Source organism: Schistocerca serialis, chromosome 3 (genome assembly GCF_023864345.2).
Source record: "Schistocerca serialis cubense isolate TAMUIC-IGC-003099 chromosome 3, iqSchSeri2.2, whole genome shotgun sequence".
Classification (NCBI taxonomy): Eukaryota; Metazoa; Arthropoda; class Insecta; order Orthoptera; family Acrididae; genus Schistocerca; species Schistocerca serialis.
The window spans coordinates 1,057,630,560-1,057,644,668 of NC_064640.1; the positions used below are offsets into that span (position 1 = coordinate 1,057,630,560).

General features: G+C 42.0%; 1 non-coding gene across 1 annotated transcript; it reads left to right on the forward strand.

The window, feature by feature from the left end:
* The first annotated feature begins 8,643 nt into the window (after positions 1-8,643).
* Positions 8,644-8,718, forward strand: Trnas-uga (transfer RNA serine (anticodon UGA)). Its single transcript has one exon. It is a non-coding gene; the product is annotated as a tRNA-Ser (tRNA).
* The last annotated feature ends 5,391 nt before the right edge of the window (positions 8,719-14,109 follow it).

Here is a 14,109-nt window from a genome sequence, read left to right on the forward strand (position 1 = left end):
ATCTTAGATGAAGGTCTGACACGTGAGTGGACCAAATTTGAACCATCAGTCTCACTCCAGTCAGCAGTTATTTAAGGGCGACTGTATTTCCTCATAGAATCCGGGTGGTTCACATACAAATGGTATCATTAACTGAGCTTTAATTTCAGCCCAATTACAATCTTTTGCGAATGGAACTAATCGATTCATCCATTATTCCTGAGCGCCAGCTCCGGGTCGTCGATCAAACGTTGCTTATTATACTGTAAAAAAGCCACAGCAAAACCGATGTCAGAACGTCTATAAAAATGGCCGCAGATCCGGGCTAAAGAAAAATATTTCTACCCTATGTTCTTAGGTCAAATAGGAACCTAATACCAAGAGCCCGCAAAAAACAATTCCGTGCGTGGCCTTTTCTACGCTGTAACAATTCATCTCTATTGCTTGTTACTTTAAATGTTTTTACTGTCTATCATACTCCTTCATACCATTTTAGTGATACATTTATTTTCCTTTATTACTCCTCAATTCAATGTTTCTGTTGCGTATGTGCGTTCTGTCCCAATTAATATTTTGTAATGATGAAATTTTGAATTTTTGCTTTCTACACAATGTTTTCTTTTACACATTTTCACGACCTTCTTGCAGTTACATAGCTTTTGAGGCATCTGTTTGTTATTGTTGTCAGTTTCTAGCTTTAGTTAGCGCCTTTCTCTGAAATATCCCATCTCCCAGGAGTGACAGTACTGGGCAACTGCTGCGACGTTTGGAATGTGGGAGAGAGGTGCTGGCGGAAGTAAACCTTGGGAACCGGTAATCGAAACCGGGACCCCGTGATCCAGAGGCAGAAACGCTAGCCACTAGACCAGGAACTGCGGACATCATCAGAAGAGGAAAAACCTGTTTTCCATTGTTGTGGGCCCAGTAATTTCATGAAAAGCAACAAACAATTGGCTTTTACCTGTCGCGAGACTGTTCCAAGGTATGTTCAACATGCTGCCCAACGTTTTCTGCACAAGTCGAGATTGAGAAAAAACATGTTCCACAACAGATCGGAGTATGTCAGGGGTCACGTTGAGAGTGCGTTGGGCAGTTTGTGCCTTTAGTTGAGCTACATTCGTAATGGGAGCCCTGAACACAACATCTTTCACAGCCAAAGATTGCAATGAGACTGTGGGAGACGGATTAGAAGAAGGGTTTAGGAGAGAATACGAGTTAGGTAGTAGGAATAACAGAGGAGAAAGACTAACGGAGTTTTGCAATACATTTTTAGGTGCTAATAGCGAATATTGTCTTCAAAAGTCACAAGAGGAGGAGGCATACCTGTAATAGGCCAGGAAATAGACGGCGAATCCAGCTGAATTTCATTTTTGTAAGGCATAAGTTCCGAAATCAGATACTGAATTGTAGGTCTTACCCATGAGCAGATATAGATTCAAACCGCAATTTGGTATTCATGGAGAGTTGGCTGAAGATCAAGAGACTATTTAGAAAGATTCAGTGCGTAAGATAGTGGGTTACGGAAGTACTAAGGAATGAAAACGTAGGCTTTGAGTTCTCTGAAGCTATAGACACTGCGAAGAATATATTAGTCCGTAGGCAGTTCAGATGAAGAGAAATGAGCGTCTCTAGAAATGGCAGTCATACACGTTCGAAAGAAAAACGTAAGTACACGAAAGGTAACTGCGAAAAAACCATGTATAACAGAGGAAATACTTCAGCTGGCCGACGAAAGAAGGAACTACAAAAATGTTCAGGCAAGTTCAGGAATATAGAAGTGCAAAACACTTAGGAACTAAATAGGATATCCAGGGAAGCAAAGGCGAAATGACTACATGAAAAATACGAAGCAATCGGACAATAAATTACGGTCGAAAGGACTGACTCAGCATATAGAAAAGTAAAACGAAGGCGTTAACATTAAGAGTGAAATGGAAATTCCTCTACTAAATGAATACGGGAGAACGTATGCGTGGAAAGAGTACATTGAAGGCCTCTGTGAGGGGAGGACTTGCCTGATGACATCATGGAAAAAGTAAGTAACGGAAGTCGACAGGGAAGGGCAAGGAGAACCAGCATTAGAGTAAGAATTTAAGAGAGTTTTCGATGAGTTGCGGTCACATAATGGAGAGGGGATAGATAACATTCAGTCAGAATTTCTAAAATTATTCGGGGGTGTGGCAACAAAATGACTAGCCACGTTGGTGTGCAGAATAAATGAGAGTAGTGATTTATAGTGTGACTTCCGGAAAAATATCACTCGGCAGAAATGGATGGGTTTGAGTGACTTACAGCGATGGACTAGTGGGTTTGGTTAGGGGAGCTGGTGGGGCTCTGAGGTGAGTCGCATGTTAAGAAAAGCCCGAGTACGTTCGCAAGCCGCAATTTTTGGGAAAGTTTTTAAAGGTACTGAAAAAGGTAAAATGAGGGAGCTGATAACCTGCTTTTCAGTCAGAGTCCTTTAAATAAACAGGAACTTATTCGAATTTTTTGTACTCCCATAGAAGCATTGTTCCACAGGTTAACAGATCCTTGGAATACTCGTAGAAACGGGGTTCGTCTACAGAATGTTCCATGGTCGCTCATCGTACACTGCCAGGCGAGTAAGGAATCCTAGAGCAAACCTTTATCTAGATCCACGCGAGCATGAAGCAAGTCCTGAAAATTAGTAACTTTGTACGGGTATGGATACATGATGTTTCGTACAATTTTATGCACCGCTCTCACAGGCATGTCCAAAGTTCAGGTAATTCCCAGTGCACTCCATCTTTACACACCTCTGCTCGAGCCCCCTGGCAATGCAGAATATTTCTTCAGCAATATGGTTATCATTTACTCCAAACCCTTGGCAGATATCGGACCAACAATCTTTTCCATACCCCTGAGTGTCCAGAACTTCTGCAGAGCTACTGACGCACAGTCACCGTTCTTGTAAAAGAGCTTTTACAAGCAGCTTGCGATCCTGCATTGAGATAGTTACTCTGAGTATCTCAGACGCAAACTGAAAAACAGCCGTTTACCATGTGTCTTATATTTTGCATATTTTTCCCCTTACTGCGCCATCTGATGGCAAAACTTTCGTATTTCTTTTCCTATAGCGTTTCCCCCTTTTTCAATAATAATCCGTTCAAGTTATAGATAGTTCTGAGAAGTGGTTAGGTGTTTACAGCGTTTTGAAACTGGAACTACAATTTTTATAACCCTATGATTCGATAACGTTATTTTCCTTTCTAACACCATTATTATAATGAACACCCGCAATCGAGTTAAGGGGAGCCGGAGGTGGTCAAATCCAAAAAATTATGATTTTTTTTTTTTGCTACCGAAAATTAATTGGAACATTCCTCCTTAATGTAAACTTTGAATTATTGTTCTACGCGAACTAGAAGTGGAGTTATTACCATTTTCCCCCACGCCTGCAGAGGAAATGGGCGGCCGCTGAATGCATCTAACACCCTCTCGTGACTTCCTGGCGAACTGCTTGGGATTTTCTCCGTCTGTTACGCATACAGCGCCTTATGTTACGCATACAGCGAGTGTGCAAGGGTTGGCTACATTGTTTTCTGTGCCAAATGAAGCGCTAAGAGCGCGGAACATCGTCTCTTTGCTGTTTACCGTTTCGAATTAGTTCAGTGTTGCGCCTGTTGTTGGTAGTATAATACTTCTTGTGTAAAGCGTTGTTCTGGTTACGATGCCACGTTTTAGTAACCGTGTATATAAGAAGAGGAAGAACGTAGGGAAAAGAAAATTAACACTAATACCAAGTTGCGATACTACAATTACTGAAACAGTGCGTTCTTCTGCTAAGCAACACATGGCCAGCCATAGCCCTGTGACATCTTCTAGCAAGAAGCTGACTGGTGGAAGTGACAGATTTCGTGAATATGTTAGTGACAGTGATGATATTAACGAAGTACTGAATATTGGATTATTATCTTCTGTGCTGAAAGAAAGTGTTCTGTGCAAAATGTGTTCAAGTGTAGGAGTGGGACTAGAGATAACAAAGCACTTTGCTTTAGCTTGTGAGATGAAGATAATCTGTGCATGTTGCAAGTATCAAGTGACTTTCTACATTTCACATGCCAGTCTCTTTGGTGAAAATGGACGATCTAGAGTGGTTGATGTGAATGTTCGACTTATGTATGGTCTTCGATCCATTGGAAAAGGGTCTGCTGCTGGTAAACTGTTTTGTGGTATTATGAACTTGCCATCGCCTCCAAGCAAATTTGGGTACTACTGTGAACTGGTAGGATCTTCTGTTGAAGATGTGTCTTTGAAAACCATGAAGGAAGCTGTGGAGGAATCTGTAGAAATGAACGGTGGTTCTAGGGATTTGGTAGTGGCATTAGATGGTTCCTGGCAAAAGAGGGGTCATAAATCCCTGAATGGGGTTGTAACTGCTACTTGTGGTGATAGTGCAAAAGTGATAGATGTTGCAATATTATCAAAACATTGTAGGTGCAAAAACAAAATCAAAGGAGAGCACAGTGGAACCTGTGAGGCAAATTTTAGTGGGTCAAGTGGAGCAATGGAAGTGGATGGAGTGAAACAAATTCTTGAACGTTCAGTTCCCAGATACAACGTTAGTTACAAATACTACCTTGGGAATGGTAACTCCAAAGGTTTCAAGACTATAGAGGAACCGAAACCATATGGAAATGAATTTGTAGTTGAAAAGTTGGAATGCATTGGGTATGTGCAAAAGCGTATGGGTGCACGGCTTCAAAGGCTCAAACAAACTTTTGGTTCAAGTAAGCTCAGTGATGGCAAGACAATAGGAGGGAGAGGCAGGCTTACTGATGAGGTGATTGAACGTCTACAGAGATACTATGGGTATGCTATAAGGCAAAATACTAGTAATGTTAGTGACATGCGAAAAGCAGTGTGGGCATTGTTCCTTCATACTGCCTCTTCCAATGAATACCCTCAACACAGCCTGTGCCCAAAAGATTCCTGGTGCAAATATAATGCAAAAAAGGACTATGATCACAAACATGGTTTGCCAGCAGCTGTGATAAATGCTATAAAACCAATTTTTCATTACTTAGCACAGCCAGAATTGTTACACAAATGTCTACACGGAAAGACGCAGAATCCTAATGAGAGTGTAAACAATTTGATTTGGAAAGTGATTCCTAAAAGGGTGTTTGTAAGCATAAAAACACTGCACTTTGGCATTCATAATGCAATAGCAACCTACAACCAAGGGAACAGTGTGAGGTGTGAAGTTCTGAAGGCTCTGAGCACTATGGGACTTAACATCTGTAGTCATCAGTCCCCTAGAACTTAGAACTACTTAAACCTAACTAACCTAAGGACATCACACACATCCATGCCCGAGGCAGGATTCGAATCTGCGACCGTAGCAGTCTCGCGGTTCCGGACTGAGCGCCTAGAACCGCTAGACCACGGCGGCCAGCGAAGTTCTGAAGGCATTAGGATTTACAGCTGGGGTGAACACTGTACGAGCACTAATAAATATTGACAGAGAAAGGATAAGAGGAGCAGAAAGAAGAGAAAGGAATATGAAATATGATGGAACAACAGGCTAGAAGAGAAGACAGAAGAGGAAATTTTTGGAGGATGAAGAAGAAGACCCTGATAATCCATCCTATTGTGCAGGACTGTATTGGGAAACTTTGATAGCCATTTCCCGTAAATTAGAATTTTCCGAATATAAGGAACATTTTCTCAAAATCCACTCACGCTAGAGAGATGAAATTTTTATACAGCACTCCTAGTGGTCAAACTTACATTGTAACAGAGCCATTTGGCAATATGTTCAGTAGTGTCATTTCAGTTCAATTATAAAGCAATTATTTGTAAAAAAATTTGGGTCATTAGTAAAAAATTAATTGGAAGGAAACTAGAAAAGATACTCCAAAATCCCTCTGTCATAACTGCAATACTAAACCACTCTATATGTAAAAAAAAGAAAAATTCAAATTTTTCTATTTGGTAGTTTATTCATAAATGTTCCTCAAACTTAGTGATTTTAACATGGGCAGCATAGGCACCTCCGGCTCCCCTTGAACAGATTACGAAAATCAATTTAGAATTATCGTTCCTAGGGTCCTGATTTAAAGGTCTTATCCATATTCACCCCATTATGATCTGAGCAATTGTCGTGTTGTTATCAGGAGGTCGAGCGGAGAGCGAGATTGAGTGATCCTGCAGAACGCCAAGGCGCTAACGAAACGTATTAAATTAAAATCATTTCTTGGCGGGAATTTTACAGTCACTCAGTCTTCTTCCCTGTGCTGTCTATCAGCGAACGTGCCGAGTCCGCGCTGCTTGAAAGCGCGAGAGGTAGCGCGTCAGTGCCATGTTGTTGTTGTTGTGGTCTTCAGTCCTGAGACTGGTTTGATGCAGCTCTCCATGCTACTCTATCCCGTGCAAGCTTCTTCATCTCCCAGTACCTACTGCAACCTACATCCTTCTGAATCTGCTTAGTGTATTCATCTCTTGGTCTCCCCCTATGTATTTTACCCTCCACGCTGCCCTCCAATACTAAATTGGTGATCCCTTGATGCCTCAGAACATGTCCTACCAACCGATCCCTTCTTCTGGTCAAGTTGTGCCACAAACTTCTCTTCTCCCCAATCCTATTTAATACTTCCTCATTAGTTATGTGATCTACCCATCTAATCTTCAGCATTCTTCTGTAGCACCACATTTCAAAAGCTTCTATTCTCTTCTTGTCCAAACTATTTACCGTCCATGTTTCACTTCCATACATGGCTACACTCCATACAAATACTTTCAGAAATAACTTCCTAACACTTAAATCTATACTCGATGTTAACAAATTTCTCTTCTTCAGAAACGCTTTCCTTGCCATTGCCAGTCTACATTTTATATCCTCTCTACTTCGTCCATCATCAGTTATTTTGCTCCCCAAATAGCAAAACTCCTTTACTACTTTAAGTGTCTCATTTCCTAATCTAATACCGTCAGCATCACCCGACTTAACTCGACTACATTCCATTATCCTCGTTTTGCTTTTGTTGATGTTCATCTTATATCCTCCCTTCAAGACACCATCCATTCCATTCAACTGCTCTTCCAAGTCCTTTGCTGTCTCTGACAGAATTACAATGTCATCGGCGAACCTCAAAGTTTTTATTTCTTCTCCATGGATTTTAATACCTACTCCAAATTTTTCTTTTGTTTCCTTTACTGCTTGCTCAATATAGAGATTGAATAACATCGGGGAGAGGCTACAACCCTGTCTTACTCCCTTCCCAACCACTGCTTCCCTTTCATGTCCCTCAACTCTTATAACCGCCATCTGGTTTCTGTACAAGTTGTAAATAGCCTTTCGCTCCCTGTATTTTACCCCTGCCACCTTTAGAATTTGAAAGAGAGTATTCCAGTCCACATTGTCAAAAGCTTTCTCTAAGTCTACAAATGCTAGAAACGTAGGTTTGCCTTTCCTTAATCTTTCTTCTAAGATAAGTCGTAAGGTCAGTATTGCCTCACGTGTTCCAGGCAAGGAGGAACTTGCCGAACACAGGTCCCGTGTTCCCCGTTGTTAGCGCAGCGGCTACGTCGCAGGAGGCTGCGTCCCCGCAGCCCGGCGTGGCCGTGGACGTCCGTCGTAGGCTCACCGTTCTCGACGATTGGAGCCGCACCGAGGCTCGGTCCCAGGAATCTGCTCGTGCCTGTTGTCGGTTGTCGAGGTGGTGTTTAGGCAGGAGACTCAGCAGCAACACACAGCCGGTATTGCTGTACTTGTACTGCCCCAGTGGCGGTGAAGCTGAACAGCCTGAAGACAGGTAGATCGGTTCTTCATCGACGAAAGACAGGCTTCCCCCCCTCCCCCCCCTTCCATCGCCAGTCAGCCACTGTTGTGGTCGGCAGGAATGTGGATCGTCTATCAGAAGTCTCCTTTGAGGCGGACGGCTGTAGATTTGCAGCAGTGGAATCCAAGTTGCCGGAAGTTCGTAGACGGTAGTTGAATTCACCAGAGCATCCTGTAAATTGGGGATGAAGTGGAACTATCACCCTCCCCCCTCCCCCTCGCGCACACTGGTGACTGAGATGATTGAATATCCTCTCTTTTCCAAGCCTGTAAACACTCTCGTCCGCTCTAGTGTTTGACTAGAGGGTTTCAGAGAGTTTCTTTATGTGAACTTTGCATCCCAAAATGTATTCTTATGACACCTCTAAGTGAAGTTACTACACGTAGCCTCGTTAATGTAGCACGTTCTGTCTGTTCCGCACTGTTGCCGAAATGCTGAATCGGTTGTTCTCGGTTTCCCAGTCGCATAGTCTGATGAAATGCGCTCGTAGATTGTTTGTACTTTTGGTCTCCAACGTTGACATTCAGTTACAACATCGTTACGAAGCCGGTAGCAGTTGCGGCCCAGTTAGCCGTCTCTGTCGGTTCATAACAAAATATTATCCGTACACTACTTACTATTCCACTGTGCAACATACCGCAAAACGGTTAAATCTTTCTTAAAGGTCTAAAAGGGAGCTACATTGAACTTACACAGAAAAAGTGGGGACTAATAGGACTTGTTGCTACAAAACATGATTTTTAAATAGAATTTCTGATCCAATACTACGAAAAAATTCGCAAAAGAGCTTCTGTAAAGTTTGGAAGGCAGGAGACGAGGTACTGGCAGAAGTAAAGCTGTGAGGACGGGGCGAGAGTCGTGCTTGGGTAGCTCAGTTGGTAGAGCACTTGCCCGTGAAAGGCAAAGGTCCCGAGTTCGAGTCTCGGTCCGGCACACAGTTTTAATCTGCCAGGAAGTATCATACGGAGCTGCTGATTCATGATAACGCACGTCCCCACATCGAAAATGTCGTAATGTACAAGTCACGCCAAGGTAAGTGGGAGCCACTTGAACACCCGGCCTGTAGTACTGCTCTCATCCCGATGGATTATCACGCCAGCGCTCTCTTAAAATAAGACCTTTACAAATCAGCTGTACCTGTCGGAGGATGTGTATCAGGTAGTTACGGACTTCGTCAACCAGCAGACTTGTTGTTTTAGCTAACGGTTATCTCCGGTCTGATGCGTCGGTGGGATGATTTCCTGAATGCCCACGGCGATTTTTCCTCATCGGCATACCGATTCTAGACTGTACAGCATTTGTGGCAAATGAGCTACTAATTAGTAGCTCACTTGCCACAAAGAACTAGAATGGCCCTCTCAAAAATATAATAACCGTTTCTATGTTAATATGGGAGTCCATTACACTTTCAATTGAAGGAGTCCAAAAACGCTAAAATCAGTCTTACAAAACCCAATAATGCGGACGCTTGTCATCATCACCAATATTATTTCCAGGGCAGGCTCACAACAATGAGAAAATCGCGCGACGTGACTCTGCCGTTGGTTAGCACCTGTCTGCTTTGAGAGCTCAAGTCATCCGGGCGTGTGTCGGAGTTCTTCGAGAGGAATACAGTGATTACAGAGTTTGCTGTCGTTCTTAGCACTTAGAAGTTAAATAAGGTTTTGAAAGAAGGTTAACTGTTGAAGAGAAGCAGACTTGTGACGAAAAACAATGGAGGTAAGCGACCAATCCATATTCAGCCATCATAACAAGTCCACGCTGAAATGTGATACTGTAGGCAACAATTTCAAAAGCTGCTACTACTGAATGCTGTGTGTGATAATGAGAGTAAGTGAATCCGAGCATTGTCGAAACCACTTCCAAAATTTATACGCGTATTTCCTTAGTATTTTAGCTTGGGAATCTCCTGTGAATCGTGCATCACTCAGCTTCGACACGTATGCTCCGCAAACCGCTTTACGGTGTGTGGCACAGAGTGTTTCAGCACTTCTGCCTTCCTTTTTGTATTCGCACGTGGAACAGGGAAGGTCTCCTGTAAACAAACCATCGTAACGAATCCAGTTGTTCTGATTTCCCAGTATTTAGCATTTTGTGAGAATATGTTGCCCATCGTTCTTCGACATGTATGCTCTTGAAATTTCTGCAGTACCTTCTTCGTGATGTACAACATCTTGCGGCGTCTGCGACTAGAGTACGTATTTTGAGCATACCGTAACGTTCTCGCGACAACTCGAGAATCCTTCGACGAAACGTACCGACCTTAGTTGAATCTTCTCACTCACTTATATTACTCAAACCAGACAAAGGCTCCAGAGTGATAAGCAATTCTTAAAAATCTGTCGAACAAAATTTTTGTAAGCCACTTCTCTCGTGAATGAATTACAGTAATACTGGCCTGCAATTATGTGCATGCAGCCGACGACCCCTCTTGAATACGGTAATGCCTTGCACTTCTTTTCCAATCGCTTGATACGAGTAATCTGTGTAGAATGTCGCACTGTCTCATGCATCAACAACGTGCTTCCTCTGATGAACGATTTCTGTTGATTTCGTATTTCGTGGTCGCTTGTTTCAAAACTAGCTCTTCGGAATTTGTGCGATGATTCAAAGGAGCAATAATTGTTAAGCTTCGTGGCGTAATATTTTGGGACAGTCAAATACAGCAATTCGACCTTTATTGTATTCTATTTTTGGGCCAGTAGGGCAAACGCAGCAACTAATTAGAAAACTTCGATCCTTTAACCGGACTTGCGATGAACACACACACATTCAGTGGATCTACACTTAACGATGCTCTCAGCATGAGCCTCATGAGACTGACAAAACGAGCAGCGGATACCTCTCCGCTAAACCACGTGAAACTAGCGTAGATGCAGCAATCGAGAGTGCGCGCTGCTAAATTTTAACTCCAGTTCAGGTGTGTGCATGTTCCTACAAGCAGTAAATATACGGTCGAAGGAAACAGGTCTGTTAAACGGCTCATCTGCAACCCTCCGACCCTTCGCTATCTTAGATTAATTCTTCGGGATATATGCTAAGCAAAACAGATCGCCTTATATCCGTTGTCAATCGAATTAAATTTTTTAGAGAATCAAGAGAGATCGATTTCGATTTGTTTTGCGTTCGTAGCGTGAATGTAAAACTGCAGAAGTAAAACAAGCATCCCAATTAAATTACGTGTTTTGTCTCTACGTACGAACCTATTTGTCTGATTACCATTAAGTCCGTAATGCTCAGTACGCATGAAGGTGAAAGTGAATTAAAATATGTGGTTAGATACATCTGAAAAGAATTTTAGGAATAAATAGTTAGAAAATAATCCCAGATACGGAATTATTTTCGCTATTGCCTCTCATTATCGCAAGTTACTGTTCCACTACTTAGAACCATTCATTATGTGGTACGGAAATGAAGTGTTTCGTAGGACAGCGTTCATACTGAATGTCATTATCATCTTAGCATTAACTTTACCATTGAAGTTTATCTTAACATTTTATTGAAGTTTACATGTTCAGTAAAGTATGTATTACATAAGTTTTCTTTAGCATTTGAAGGTAAAGACACTGCACCGTGCATGTCGCCATGGGATGCACGTATTAATCTTCCTCCATTCCGCAGGATTTTGCATCTAAGTACGAGATATAAGATGACAATTTATATTTTAACAACTTGTTTGCATGTTTCTGAAACTACTATCTTCAGTATTCTTATTCGGATACAACGATATATCAATGTGGTGTCACCGCCAGACACCACACTCGCTACGTGGTAGCCTTTAAATCGGCCGCGGTCCGGTAGTATACGTCGGACCCGCGTGTCGCCACTATCAGTGATTGCAGACCAAGCGCCGTCACACGGCAGGTCTAGAGAAACTTCCTAGCACTCGCCCCAGTTGTACAGCCGACTTTGCTAGCGATGGTTCACTGATAAAATACGCTCTCATTTGCCGAGACGATAGTTAGCATAGCCTTGAGCTACGTCATTTGCTACGACCTAGCAAGGCACCATTATCAATTGCTATTTATCTTATGATGCATGTACCGTCAGAGCGATGTTCACCAATTATGGATTAAAGTTAAGTATTCCAGCAGCTACGTACTTTTCTTGATAGTATAATTACTTTACCTGTTCCAGACTTCACGCCAGCCTGCGTGAGCTAAACGCGCGCCTTTCGGCTTCCTCCAAACCCCGTGGATTGGCTCCTGCCAATCCACAACAGACAATGTTCCTCAGTCAGATGCAGTCGCTTGCCCTATTTCAAAGGAAACTTCTCGGCCTGCAAGATCCGGGCACTCACAAAGGGTTGGATCATTGGTAGCTGGGAGGTCCAATGTCAGGCGCGTTATGGAGACCCTTAGGGATATGGCTGCCAAGGAAGGGAAGAAAGCCCGTGTGCATACCCGGTGGGGCCAATCCTGATGTGGAACGGGTCCTTCCGGCTGCCATGAAGAGCACAGGGTGGAGCCAACTGCAGGTAGCTAATAGAAAGTACTGATGTTCTAATCGTTATAGGTACTTAAAATTATGCTTGGGCGACATTTTTTGCGAAGAACCTAACGGTGTTCAGAAAGGATAGGGTAAATACAGGTGGCAGTCGCTTGTTTGTTGCTGTTAGAAGCAGTTTATCTTGTACCGAAATGGAGGTAGATAGTTCCTGTGAGTTAGTATGGGTACATGTCATTCTCGACAACCGGATAAAATAATAACTGGATCGTTTTACTGACCTCCCAGCTGAAATAATACACTTGCTGAAAGGTTGAAACAAAACTTCAGTCTAATTTCAAACACGTACCCGACTCATACTGTTATAGTTGGTGGTGACTTTAACTTGCCCTCGATGTGTTGGTGAAAATACGTGTTTAAATCCGAAGGTATCCATGAAACATCATGCGAAATTGTGCTAAACGCATTCTCTGAAAATTATTTCAAGTAATTAGTTGACCAACCTACTAGAATCCTAAATGATTGTAAAAACACTGTTGATCTCTTAGGAGCCAATTATCCTGAGCGAGTAACGAGCATCAAAACAGATACAGCAATCAGTGAACACAGGGTTGTTGTAGCGAGCCTAAGGACCTTAACTCCAAAAGCCACTAAAAATACTTCTATTCAAAAAACCAGATAAAAATTCGCTTCACTGTTTCCTGAGAGACAATTTCCATTCCTCCTTAATTAACTATGTAACCTGATATAGCTTGAATTCAAACAAATAGTATCGACAGCAATTGAAAGATTTATACCAAACAAATTAAAAAACGACTACACAAACCAGATCGTAACACCGCTGCAGAAAAAACGAAAAAGCATGCCAAACTTAAACGGACGCATAACACCCAAAATGGCCGATCTTTTACAAAAGCTCGAAATTTAGTGCGGATATCAACATGAAATGCTTTTATTACTTACCATAAAGGACCTTTGCCTCGAAACCTGGTAGAAAATCCAAAGAGATTTTGCTCGTATGTTATATATGTAGCGAGAAGGCACAATCTGCGCTTTCTTGCGCGATAACAAAGGAAATAATATCGATGACAGTACTAGCAATGCAGATTTGCTAAACAAAGCTCTCCGAAATTCCTTCAACAAAGAAGACGTATCAAATATTTCATAATTTGAATCAAGAACAGCTGCCAACAACAAGAATAATTTTGCATTAAATGCCCTCGGAGTAGTGAAGCAACTCAAATCATTTAATAAAAGCAAGTTTTACGGTCCGGAATGTAAGTGAATTAAGTTCCTATGAGAGTACGCTGATGCAATAGCTTCACAATTAACAATATAAACAACAGCTCGCTCGTCGAAAGATCCGTACACAAGGACAGGAAAATTTCACAGGTCACACTAATACTCTAGAACGGCAATAGGAGTAATCCACTAAATTACAGAACCCTAGCATTAACGTCGATATGCAGTCGGATTTTGGAACATATATTGTGATCAAACTTTTACCTCGAAGATTTAAAACACATCGTTCTTATGAAACAGAAGTAGCTGTATACTCAAAGATGTGTTGAGTGGAATCTACAAAGGATTTCGTATTGATTCCGTTTTTCTAGATTTCCATAATGTAACTGGGTGATGTCTTTTGATGCTAGTCAATTGTCAGGATGAGCATTACTGCAAAGGGCATTTGATTCCAAAACATTATATCAGGATGAAAAACACTAAATAAATTACTATTCCTCTCTTAACAACACGTGGGCATGGTGGGTTCTTCCTTGGCTCGGGTATGAGGTAGAATGAAACAGCATTTTACATAAGATAACTTTTATTGAAGATTTGTACAATGGTTTCCTTACTGGATTGTTCTGGCTGGGAGAGT